The sequence below is a fragment of the Gorilla gorilla genome, chromosome 1, assembly GCF_029281585.2.
Source record: "Gorilla gorilla gorilla isolate KB3781 chromosome 1, NHGRI_mGorGor1-v2.1_pri, whole genome shotgun sequence".
NCBI classification, from domain to species: Eukaryota; Metazoa; Chordata; class Mammalia; order Primates; family Hominidae; genus Gorilla; species Gorilla gorilla.
The window spans coordinates 77,531,387-77,536,904 of NC_073224.2; the positions used below are offsets into that span (position 1 = coordinate 77,531,387).

The 5,518-nt window shown below is 39.6% G+C and overlaps 1 pseudogene; it reads left to right on the top strand.

The window, feature by feature from the left end:
* Positions 1–2,897: 2,897 nt before the first annotated feature.
* On the top strand, positions 2,898–3,048 carry LOC115931929 (large ribosomal subunit protein eL39-like; annotated as a pseudogene).
* The last annotated feature ends 2,470 nt before the right edge of the window (positions 3,049–5,518 follow it).

Consider the following 5,518-nt stretch of genomic DNA (forward strand, 5'->3'; position numbering starts at 1 on the left):
CGGCCTACATTGACATTCTTAATGAAAATATATTCAACATATGCAATTTTTGTATCCTTTATTTATTTATTTATTTACTTACTTTTTGAGATGGAGTCCTGCTCTGTCACCCAGGCTGGAGTGCAGTGGCGCCATCTCGGCTCACTGCAACCTCCCCATCCAGGGCTCAAGCGACTCTCCTGCCTCCGCCTCCCAAGTAGCTGGGATTACTCCTGCCTCCACACCTGGCTAATTTTTGTATTTTTAGTGGAGACGAGGTTTCGTCATTTTAGCCAGGCTGGTCTCGAACTTCTGCCCTCAAGTGATCCATCTGCCTCGGCCTCCCAAAGTGCTGTCATTACATGCATGAGCCACTGTGCCTGGCCTGTACCCTTTAATTTTTACTACATCTAGGTAATTGCTGTAGATAGAATACAGATAAACAAAAACTTGAATGATAATAACATAATTTGCAATTTTGTTGAAAAGATGGCAAGATAAAAATTATGGAATAAATATAATGATATATAAATTACACTTTAAAAATTTTATTTCTCATCCACACATCACTGGATTATCAGTGGAACATCTGGACACATGCGATAATATTTAAATTCTGTAATTTTTGACATTTCACTTTCAATCATATAAAAACTATAGCTTTACACACATATTTTTCTATTTGGTTGCTATGAAAATTTACTTGTTGAGGTATGAGGCTGTATTTTATTTGGTAGTCTGTGTTAACTTGATTTACAACTTTAACAGATTTAAGTATATGGCATGTGGGCCTCAATTTGTTCTTTTGTTATTAATTCCAGAAATGTTATTGGCAGGCCTACACATAGCATGTGTTTTCTGCCTTATATTACAGTTTTCTATGTACTTTTTAACTCCCACTTCATTCTCCCACATACACACAAACAAACACACACACACGACTATAAAGCTCCTGAAGAACAGAGATGGTCTTACCCATTCTTGATTCCCCTGGGTAGTGTGTATCACAGCGATTGTAGGCACTCAATAAATAGGTTTTGAATATCACGGAATCACGCATGTAGGAAGTGGGATGTACACCTTAAGAAATTTATCCTAAATAGGATGGATTTAAGAAATCCAACAGGCAGAAATGATGGATGTTGAAACTCAAGTCTTTTGTCCCCAGGACACATAAAGCCCCACAAGCAATAGAGAACAAGGTTAGCCAACCTGCCTCACTAAAGTGCCTCCTTTGACACAGTGGATGATTTCTGTAGGTGAGAGGGTCACTGACTCAGAACTGAGCTCTCCAATGTGTGATAATGAGACATATGTCTTCTTGGCATATCTTTTAGAATGAGAAATAGGAAGACATTAAACTTCATACTTGGAGATAAAAAAGTAGCTCTGTAGAACTATATAAATTCCTCTTTGCAATATTCTAACAGTCCACCTATTAGTTCCAGTGGAATGGAATCTAATTGTCTAGATTAGATTGTCCAGTAAAAATTCAAGTAACAATTGTGGTAATTTTAGCAATATAATCAATTGCCATCTATTGGGAAGTTGACTAAGATTCCCTCATAGGTGGGTTGGGCTGAATAAATTCTGAATAACAAAAAATATACATATATATATATATAAAGAACGATTAATTTCACCAAATAGCTATGATCCAGGTCTTCAAATTTCAGGTCAGGCAGACTTGCACAAACCTAAGATCATCTTCCTTCTGTGCAAAAACAGAATGTAGGTCAAAGTTGTGCTGGTGCCAGGCAAGAACAAGTTGGCTTCTCACCTACTTCCATCTTACCAAGTAAATTTTGTGACTTGAAAGGTTTGTATTGGAGATAATAGCAGGCGCAAAAGCATGGAAGTCAGAAGAAACAGAATGTCTTCAGGAAATAATCAGTAATTAACTTGGCCAGGAGACCCACTGATTTTCAAACTTTTCTGTCCAAATACCCTCTACAGAGAAAGGATAAATTTGAATGCCCCACCTGCCAGGGAATGTAGGCATTTGGCCCCATGTCCCCACTTAGTCTGTTTTATCTTTTTTTTTTTTTTTTTGGAGACAGGATCTTACTCTGTTGCCTGGTCTGGAGTGGCATTATCATGGCTCACTGCAGCCCCAACCTCCTAGGTTCAAGCAATCCTCCCACCTCAGTCTCTCAAGTAATGAGGACTAAAGGTGCGCACCACCATGTTCAGCTAATTTTTTAAAATTTTTTGTAGTGATGGAGTCTTGCTATGTTGCCCAGGCTGGGCTTGAACCCCTGGGCTCAAGCAATCATCCTGCCTCAGCCTCCCCAAGTGCTGGGATTACAGGCATGAGCTACTGCATCCTGCTTGTTCTATCTTTGAAATGGATGTAAATTTTGCATTCTACTCTATCGTATCAATGGTACTCTAAAAAATGTTTAAAGGTCTATCATTAGAGAAGAATACAAGTTTCCTATCTGTATTCTTGGTTAATAGACTTTCTAGGGAAAAACAGATTCCTGTTGGTTTTACTGGCTTTTTATTTATTTATTTATTTAGAGACAGAGTCTTGCTCTGTTGCCCAGGCTGGAGTGCAGTGATGCGATCTTGGCTCACTGCAGCCTCTGCCTCCTGGGTTCAAGCGATTCTCCTGCCTCAGCCTCCCAAGTAGCTAAGATTACAGGTGCCTGCCACCACACCTGGCTAATTTTTTGTATTTTTTAGTAGAGACAGATTTTCCCCATGTTGGCCAGGCTGGTCTTGAACTCCTGACCTCAGGTGATCCACCCACCTTGGCCTCCCAAAGTGCTGGGATTACAGGCATGAGCCACCACGCCTGGCCCGCCTTTTATATAAATGTATTTTTTTCAAATTTTATGAAAATTATAAATATAAGAATGTATGCAACATAAACATATGTTTTAAAGATTAATAATAGGACTAAGTTTCTCACCATGTCTTCTCACAAGACTTTCAGGATCACGTAATTCCTGGCCAAGAAACAAAAGCAAAACTGTCTCACTCCCCAGTGGATTTGGATGAAAACTGGTAATCAGGTACACCACCAAGAGGAGACATTGGAGAAGAACCAAGCTGGGTCTATAAGGATTTGCACATGGGATGGCACACATATCTATTCTGTATCAAGGTCACTATCATCTGACCATATCAAGCTGGAAACATCACCACTATCTGGACAGTTGGACATGTTTAATTGCAAAAATTAGTATGTATGAATATGCTCTGCACTACCAGGCTGGTTCAGTAATAAATATGTAAAATCTTTTGTTTGAAAAAAAAAAAGAGATTAGCAATAAACTGAACACTAAATAACTACCACTCAACTTAAGAAACAGAACATTCCAGGCCAGGCGCAGTGGCTCACACCTGTAATCCCAGCATTTTGGGAGGCCGAGGTGGGTGGATCACCTGAGGTCAGAAGTTCAAGACCAGCCTGGCCAACATGGTGAAACCCTGTCTCTACAGAAATACGAAAATTAGCTGGGTATGATGGTGGGTGTCTGTAATCCCAGCTACTCGGGAGGCTGTGGCAGGAGAATCACTGGAACCCAGGAGGCAGAGGTTTCAGTGAGCCAATATCATACCATTGCACTCCAGCCTGGGTGACAGACCGAAACAGAGAGAGAAGAAACAGAACATTCCAGAACCTTAACCCTCCGAGTATGCCTCTTCCTGATTGTTTCTCCTGCCTGTTCTCCCTTCCTCAAACCACTGTCTCAAATTTAGGGTTAATCATTGCTTTGTTTTTCTCTATTGTTTACTAGTTTACCACAAATGTAGATATTCCTAAACAATATAAGATAAAGTAGCATAAATAGGTTTGTTCGTATTTTTAAATTTATCCAGTGTTACTGGACGATGTTTCAGTTTTTTGTAATTACAAAATGTTTCTGTGTTATTCTAGTATTGCTAGACATCTTGGTGGTTTTCATTTTTTTTTATAATACAGAGAGTTTTGTCTCCAGGCACATATGGGAAAGAATTTCCTTAGGGCAAATACCCAGGTGTGAAATTATGAGTCATAGAGTATATAAATCTTCAGCTTTAGTAAATAGTGCCAGTAGCAGATTGTATTTTTGAAAGCTGCTTAGCCGTGCATGGTGGCACATAGCTAATCATGTAGTCCCACTTACTCAGGAGGCTGAGGTAGGAGGATCAACTGAGCCCAGAAGTTCCAGGTTGTAGTGAGCCATCATCATGACACCACACTCCAGCCTGGGCAACAGTGAGACCCTGTCTCCAAAAAAGAAAGAAAGAATGATGGCCACAAAAGTAACTTTAATCTCACGTGGACTTTTTACAATGTGACTTTGACACACCTCCCATTAAGACATGGAATCTATATCCCTTTCCTTTGATAGGGGGTGGGCAACTGTTTCAACCCTTAGAATATAGCTGAAGTTATACCATGTGGCTTTCAAGGCTAGTTCATAAAAGGCCATGCAGCTTCTACTTTGTTACATCAAATACTTGCTCTGAAAAGATCTTAGCTCCCTTGTAAGCACTGTAGCAGCCTTGTAAGCACTCTGAGGCCCCCATGTTGTGAGCTCAACCTAGTCCATGTTGAAAGGTCACCTGCAGGGATCCTGAGACAACATGAAGACAGATCCTAGTTAGCCGGGCATAGTGGCTCACATATGTAATCCCAAAAACTTCGGGAGGCCGAGGTGGGAGGATTGCTTGATCCCAAGAGTTTGAGACCAGCCTGAGAACATAGGGAGACCTCGTCCCAAAAAAAAAAAAAAAAGACAGATGCTAGCCAACCCCTAGCTGCTCCAAGTCCCAGATGTCCTATTGTAACTAAAGGAGATTACAGAATTGCCCAGCCAAGTCCTTTCCAATTTGCTGACCCACAGAAAATGTGGTGTGTTATTTTGAGTCACTAAGTTTGAGGTGGTTTGTACACATCTACGGAACTATAGAACAATACCAAATTGTCTTCCACGGGGGCTGTACCAACTTTCAGTAGCAGTGAAGGGAGCACCTGTTATTCCACATCTTCACCTCTGGCTAGTTTTGGCCTGTCTGGTATATGTGACAGGAAATATGATTCTGGTTTTACTTTGAATTTCCCTGATATCCAGTGACTTTGAGCACTTTCATGTATTTAGTTGACCCTTTGTGTTTTTTTCTTTCACACGGTTATAAATATATTACAAATACTTCTTTTAGATTGTCACTTGCCTTTTTCACTCTTTTTATAATGTATTTTGATAAACAGCAGGTAGTGATATTTTCCTTTATGGTTTGAGTTTTTCTGTCTTAAGAAATCCTTTCACCCTGAGATCACAGAGAAGATCTCCCATAATTTATTTAAGAAGTTTTAAAGTTTTACTTTCACATTTGAATCTTGAATCATCCATTTAAAATTTACTTTTGTTTGATATGAGTTAAAAAAAATCTTAATGGATCCAACTGAGTATCTTTTCCTAAACTGATGGCTCTATTTTATGTCAAGTTCCCACAGTGTGGTCGGTTTCTGTGCTTTCTTGTCTGTTCTATTGATTTATTTGTTCATTGTTTTGTCAATACCTCATGTTTTCAATTAGTACAA